The following is a 7,638-nucleotide window of genomic DNA, read 5'->3' on the forward strand; positions in this document are numbered from 1 at the left end:
GTTCTAGGTCAACCAGGGATACATAGACTCTGTTTCAAAAATAAAAACATGGTATCTTAGTGTTCTATTGCTGTGAAGAGACACCATGACAACAACACACTCTCTCTCTCTCTCTCTCTCTCTCTCTCTCTCTCTCTCTCTCTCTCTCTTTTGTGTGTGTGTGGGGGGCTTTTGTTTTTGTTGTTTTTGTTTTTTCAAGACAGGGTTTCTCTGTGTAGCACTGGCTGTCCTGGAACTCTCTCGGTAGATCAGGCTGACCTTGAATTTACAGAGCTCCAACTGACTCTGCCTGTATTGAGATTAAAGGAGTGCACCACCACTGCCTGGCGACCTTGGCAACTCTTATAAAGGAAAACATTTAATTGGGGCTGACTTACAGTTTCAGGGGCTCAGCCCATCATCACGGCAGCACAGGCAGACAGGTGTTAGAGAGGTAGCAGAAAGTGCTACATGTGAATTGGCTGGCAGCAGGAAGAGAGAGGACACAGGACCTAGCTTGAGCTTCTCAAACCTCAAAGCCCAGTGACACACTTCCTCCAACAAGGCCACACCTCCTGATAATGTCTCTCCCTAATGGGCCATTGAGAGCCAATTTTATTCAAGTCACCACACCAAGACTGGTGTAGTGGTGCACACCTTTAGTTCCAGCTTTAGAGAGGTAGAGGCCAGCCTTACAGAGTGAATTTCAGGACAGCCATGGCTACCCAGAGGAACCCTGTCTCAAACAGACATGCACATACACACACACACACACACACACACACACACACACAAGAAAGAGAGAAAGAAAACGAGAAAGGAAGAAAAGAGAAACAAAGGAGAGGGCATTGAAAAGATTTGGGTTAAGAACACTGCCTGCTCTTCCAGAGGACACGAATTCAAGTCCCTGCACCCACATGACAGTTCACAACAATCTGTAACTCAAGTCAAGGGAATCTGACATCCCCTTCTGTCACCAGGTATACTGGCGGTGTACCTACATGCATGTAAGCAAAACACTCATGTACGTAATAATTTTTAAATTGAAAAGTGCGCTGGTCTTGCTAGCATGCATGTAATTACAGCACCTGGGAGGCTGAGATAGGAAGATCCCCAGGAGTTCAAGGCCGGCCTGGGTAACCTAACTAGTTCCAGGTCAGCCTGGGCTACATGGTGAGACCGTATCCCTGTCTTACAAGGCCAAGAAAGAAAATTGGTAAATTAAAAGGCTGCTGTGCAGCACGGGGAAGAATTAGAATGGAGAGGCGATTTATAGGATAGGAGAAAATCTTTTCAACTATTAGTCAGACAGGAGATTAATATCCAGAATCCATAAGCAACTCAAGAAATTCAACACTGGAAAAAAATCAGTATAAAGCCAAAAAGGAAAATAGAAAAATGTTCTTTAGCCATCAGAGGAAGGTAATCTACATTGAGATCATACCCTGGTCAGAAAGGCAATCACCAAGCAACAGCATCAACTGGAGAAAGTGAGAGAGGGAGTCTGTCAGGGTGGGTGGGATGCAGATTAGGGTAGCCACTGTGAGGCCAGCATGTTGATTCCTCAATAGACCAAGAACAGAACCATCACATGTCCCAGTTCTGCCACTCCCGGGTACAAGCCGAAGGAATCTGAGTCTGTGAGCATTAGTGATACCGTCACACTTACTTTATCATGGCACTGTTCACCATAGCCAAAAGGCGGCAGCTTGGTACCCACCAACTGATGAATGGACAAAGAAAATGCACACCGCAAAGTGCCGCTCAGCAAAGTGAAGTCACGTTGTTTGCAGGACGAAGGCTGGAAGAAGAGATCATGAGCATTCAGCAGAATAAGCCAGACTCAGAATGACAGCATCCTGACTTTTCTCTCACAGAGATGCTGGGGTAGGGAGGCGTGAAGCAGAAGGGTGGCATGTGCTCGTGACCCTCATCTGCGGGAGACTGAGGCCAGAGAAGCAGAAACCTTAGCTACCCAGCAAGTTCAAGGCCAGCCTGGGTTACATGCTCAAACAAGCAAACAAACAGAAGAACTTGAGCAGTAGGAAGGGCGAAAGAAAGATAGAGAAGGAAGAGCGAGGAGGGAGGAAAGGAGGAAGATAGATAATAAATGGATAGATGATAGGTGATAGAGGTTCATTTAGAAAGAGGAAAGCAATTGCAGACAGGAAAAAAGGAAAGTAAAGAGGGCAAATAGGACCTAGCTATATCCTATGCATGTATAATAATGTGCAAAGAAACTCATTGTTTTGTACAATTAATATATATTGATCTTTTTTTTTTTTTTTTTTTTTTTTTTTTTTTTTTTTTTTTTTTTTTGGTCTGGAGTAAAGAGTTCTAGGAGTCTCTTTAAACTTTAAGGCCTTGAAGAAGGAGAAACTGCTTTCTATATACTCTGGGAATAAATAAATGTTGCCAAGTAGGCAGGAAGCTCACCTCTGCCCTCCTGGCCTGACTATCAGAGCTTCAGTGAACTTTAGAAACCAAGATGGATGGGCTGGACTGGGCTGGACTGGGCAGGGCTGGGCTGGGCTGGGCTGGGCTGGGCTGGGCTGGGCTGGACTGGGCTGGGCTGGCAGCCATCTTCCTGCCAATGCTTCAGGAAACTGCTGCCACAGCAGGTGTGCAGATCCCTTCTGGGTCCCTAGAAGAGAATTTTCAGTCTGTCCGGTGATTCCTGAAAGTTCCCCTGACCTCCATACATGGACAACGGGACATGTGTGCCTCCCTGCGCCCAGATATACACTTAGAGAAAGAAGGAAAAAGGACCAGCTTGGGCTATGCAATAAGTTCCAGACCATCCTGGTCTCCAAAGTTAGACCCTGTCTCAAAACAAACCAACCAACAAACCAGAAATAAAGGAAAACAAGAAGCTAAGGTATTTGCAGGAAAACATTAGGCCTGTTAACGTAAAGGTTTCTTTCTGTTAGTAGTTAGGGTTGAGGAAAATCCATATACTTTTTCAGAATTCCAGTGTCACACAGATCTTCAACTTTTTTTTCAGATTTATTTTATTATTTTATGTATATACGATTGTTTGCCTGCCTGTATGTATGTGTCTCACATGTGTGCCTGGTGACCTCGGAGGTCAGTAGAGGGGGATCAGATCCTCTGCCGTTGGAGTTGTAGACCACATGGGGGTTCTCAGACTCAAACCTGGGTCCTCCACTCTTGATTACGGAGCCAACTCTCCAGCCCCATCTTTCGACTTCTCCTAGGCAGATGGTTCTTCTTGAGTTTAGTCATCAGACATGAACGTTCTTGTCTACATACAAAGGAAGCAAAAGTCCTAAGTCACTATACACCAGTAAAGTTTAAAAAAAAAAAAACAAAGCTTCAATGGGAGGAAATGGAGCAAAACCAGGCAGTGCCCTGTCTTGCCACAGTCTTTGTTACTGTCTCATAGACAGTAACATAGAAGGTGCTAGATGCTTCCTGCTTAGTGTGGAGCCAGCAGCAGCATCACTTAAGTCCCCAAGGGGCTGTTGCTACCCTCCCCCAGCCTGCTCCGAGAGCAGCAAAGCTCGCCCTTGATGTCTGAAGGTCTGCATGCAGGACACCGCTGAGCATCATGGTCCCCAAAGAAATGACCTAAAACTGAAGGCAGGTCGGGTACGATGAGATTTGGATGGGAGTTCCAGTCAATAACCAATTACAGTATCTTGTCATTGAATTCCACACTCCACTAATTAATTGTTTTTTGCTTGTTTATTTTGTTGTGTTTTTGTCTTTTGAGACAAGATTTCTCTGTGTAATCCTGGCTGTCCTGGAACTCACTCTGTAGACCGGGCTACCCTTGAACCCATAGAGATGCCTGACTCTGCCTCCCTAGTGCTGGGATTAAAGCGTGTGCTAACAGCCTAGCTCACTTTGAACCATATCTGAGCACTGAGATTTGAACTCTTCATCTGATTTATTCGGTGCTGAGGATCAAGCCCAGGGTTTTGTGCATGTTAGCCAAGCACTCTGCCAACTGAACCACCTCCCCAGCACCTTGAGAAAGATAAAAGGCCACATTCTACTTGTTCTAAATGAGAATTTTAGACATTATTTTGTCTTTTAGTTAATCTCAATAAGAGTATCTTAGTATCAGTTGAAATGGGCAATCCCAACTATACTATCAGTTGAGTCCTTGAGCACCAGAATTTATACAATCCATCTTTACATCTCTCACATCTAGTATCAAGCCTGCTGTTAAGAGAGTCAAAACCAGGCAGTGGTGGTGTGGGCCTTTAATCCCAGCACTTGAGAGGCAGAGGCAGGTGGATCTCTGTGAGTTCAAGGCCAGCTGGTCTACAGCCAGGGCTACTGTTATTGCTTTGGGTCTGGTCCCTTTAAGAGCTAACCACGCCCACTCCCAGCCACTTCTGACCTCCTGGTCCCCATCTTAACTCTCTTCTGTCCCCTGTCTCTTGGCGTGTGCACACACATGTCTCTGTTTCTCTCTATGTTTCTCTCCATGTCTCTCTGTCTCCCTCTTCTTTAAGTAATAAATATTTAGCTTTATGTTTATTCTTACGTCTATTTATTATGTCCTGTACGCCTTTTATCCACCAACTCCATCCGCCAGCTCTGCCACTCGCTGCGTGGAACCTGCACCCGTTCTGGCGGCAGCCTCTGCCTGGCTTGCAGGCCGCTCGGGGCACCCCAACATATTATCTTTTAAAGAACAAAAGCTACAAAGAGAAACTCTGTCTTAGAAAACAAAACAAAATAAAACAAAGCAAAAAACAGAAACAAGAACCCTTTGGTTAAATTGTGAAGACCAAACAAGTGAAGCAAGTAAATACAAACAAAAAACAACACGGCTTTAGGCTTCCAATCAGATCTGTGGCTCAACAAGAGGTAAATACTGGCAAGCAGTGTTTTAGGGAAAATCAGTGAGAATGGGACCCTCTGACCTGAGGATGGGACCCTCTGACCTGAGGATGGGACCCTCTGACCTGAGGATGGGACCCTCTGACTTACTATAAGTCGTAAAATTTTACAGTAATTGCTGAGTCATCTTTTCACAAGCGACTTATCAGAACCAAGGGATCTGGTAAAGGCTAAATCAAAAGGCAAGACTTTTCGACATTATTGCTTTGTGAATAAAGTGGCTGTCCTTTGCTGTATATTTTTTGCTGTATCTGACTTTCCTTTGTTACACATTTGGGAATTAAACACAGTTTAAAACTGTTTTGTGAAAACAGTTTCTCACTGCCAGACTTTCATTCCTCTCAGAGATCTGCCTTCCTGTAATTATCTTACCAGCAGGCATTTGATCAGTGCTTAGGGTCCTGGCATAGGGCATCCCATCTAAGATACTCACAGATATCCAAGAACATAGAATTACTACTTGCCCAAGCTGCTGTTCTGGTTTTACCCCAAGACCAGAGCAGCTGATAAGAGCATAGCCCAGAACTGATAATTTAGATGCCTGGGTCTTTTCTTTGCTTAAAGCAATAAGTCAAACTCCAGGCCTAGGCCCATAGAAACTGCAGTGTCTGGTGTATGTGCTATCTGATCAAGAGGCACCAGCTTCTCCCTGTCTACATAGGTTATCTGGTTACTTGGTAGCCTCTGTGCATACTGGGAGAAAAGAAGCGGCACACTGACTTAAACAACTCATGCCCTATTCATAATTTTACTGAAAGTAAACCTTTTAATTATTTTATCTACCACCTAAAACTGTAGCGTAGAGCACTCACCTTCTCCTCTAGAATCCTGATGATTTAATTCCTTTCTTAACTAACTTTCTCCATTAAGGAGTTCACCAGACGTGTACTAACCCCTCCCATGGATCTCTGTGTGTTTGTGTGTGTGTGTGTGTGTGTGTGTGAGAGAGAGAGAGAGAGAGAGAGAGAGAGAGAGAGCCCTTATCTGATTTAAGAATTCCAGCCCTGGAACCTGCTAGGGCTGAGGAATTGCTGGTTTTAAGGATACACACACACACACACACACACACACACACACACACACACACGAATATAATATATGACGGGGAACATTTGTAACAGGTAGAACAAAGGAGAACAATGTAGAACAAGGGAGAACAAGAAGGAACAATGAGAAATGATGGCTGGAAGAGAAAAGAGTAAGGAAATAGGACAGACAGTTCCTGTTGTGAGTAGATTTCTTACCTCTCAGGTCTTTATCCTCAGATTTCTAGCCCCCTTTAGCTCATCCTGGCGTCCTTAGTTGAACCCTGATACTGACTGTGAGGATGGGACCCTTTGGTCTGAGGATGGAACCCTCTGATCTTGAGGACTCTCACCAACAATGTTCTCAAAGAGTCACTTTGTTCTTTTCAGTTGGATGATGAGTCAAACCAAAACTGTCATGTAGGCTACCAGGGTTTCCCCCCTCTTTCTTTTTGCTATTAAGTCAAGCTCCTCTGTCTATTAAAGGGAGGTCAGAATGTATCACAATAAACAGCTCCACTTTAGCGAAGAATATGTTGAACTAAAGGTCATAAAGAAACAGTGCAGGAAACTTCACCCTTCTGCCCAGAAGCAGGACACAAATGACCCCTTGCAAAAGGATTCCCCTCCCCTTCACTAGGAAGAAAAGATGGACTCTTATGTCATAACAGACACTAAGCACCTTATATCTACTATGCATTTCGTCTTGTTTTTGTTTTTCAAGACAAGGATTCTCTGAGTAGCCCTGCTTCTCACTCTGGAACTCACTCTGTAGAACAGGCTGGCCTTGAACTCTGGAGCTCAGCCTGCCCCTACCTCCCAAGTGCTTGAATTAAAGGTGTGCGCCAGCAGCACCTGGCTACTATGCGTTCTTTAGTCACCTCCCTATAAATAACTATCCCAAAACTCTTTTCCTTTTGGTAAAATGATGCACAAACTCCTAGGTCTAATCAACTCTCTTTGTTTCTAGTTCTCTCGCGCCCGTCGGCACCTAAAACACTAATGTTGTCCTAGTCTCTTTTCTGCTGCTATAACGGAATGCCTGAGAACAGTGTTTATAAAGCAAAAGGTTCATTTTGGCCCGTGGGTCTAGAGTCTGGAAGGCCAAGGGTGTGGCAGCAGCATGGGCCGAGGGCTTTGGGCTGCTCCAACCCATGACAGAAAACGGGACAGCAAAGGAGGAGGAACTCCTGCTACAGACCCTTCCTGCGGGAAAGACTTGTATCCATTCTGAAGGACAAACACCGCCCACTGCAACCCAACCCCCCAGTCCTGGCGCACTAAGGATTTAAGATTCCACACATAAACTGGGGGTAGGAGTTAAATGAAAATGAGGACGTGACCGTTCCTAGGTATGACTGAGAAGGAGGTTTTTTTATTGTAGTTATGAGGTAAAGAACAGCCAACGGCAGCTGGAAGGGTCGGTCCAGTCTGAACTGGGCCATGCGGTGGGTGGAATGGACCGACAGGGACAGGACTGGGACGGGGAGGAGGAGCACTGACGCAGAAAAAGAAGAGAGAGATAGCCAAAATGTTCAAGAGGGCACATAACTAAAATGGCTGACTTACGTAGAGATCGGAAGCTGGGGGGTAAGGGAAGCGTGAGGTTTGAGGTAGGAGGTGGAGCTAGAAGAACTGGGAGGAGCCACAGGTACTGAGCAAGACTTGTGCCGGGTTTCTTTGGAACCTGACACTCTTGAGTGCTGGATTAAAAGCATATGGGCCACCAAGCCCAATGAGTACTTTCTTGAGATGA

At 45.2% G+C, this 7,638-nt stretch overlaps 1 long non-coding RNA gene across 1 annotated transcript; it reads right to left on the bottom strand.

The window, feature by feature from the left end:
- Positions 1-2,966: 2,966 nt before the first annotated feature.
- On the bottom strand, positions 2,967-6,236 carry LOC146891731 (uncharacterized). The gene is made up of 3 exons (XR_014996937.2): positions 6,102-6,236; positions 4,499-4,655; positions 2,967-3,244 (listed from the first exon to the last, which is right to left on the bottom strand). It is a non-coding gene; the product is annotated as an uncharacterized LOC146891731 (long non-coding RNA).
- Positions 6,237-7,638: the final 1,402 nt, after the last annotated feature.

This window comes from Myodes glareolus, chromosome 13, assembly GCF_982192425.1.
Source record: "Myodes glareolus chromosome 13, mMyoGla1.1, whole genome shotgun sequence".
NCBI classification, from domain to species: Eukaryota; Metazoa; Chordata; class Mammalia; order Rodentia; family Cricetidae; genus Myodes; species Myodes glareolus.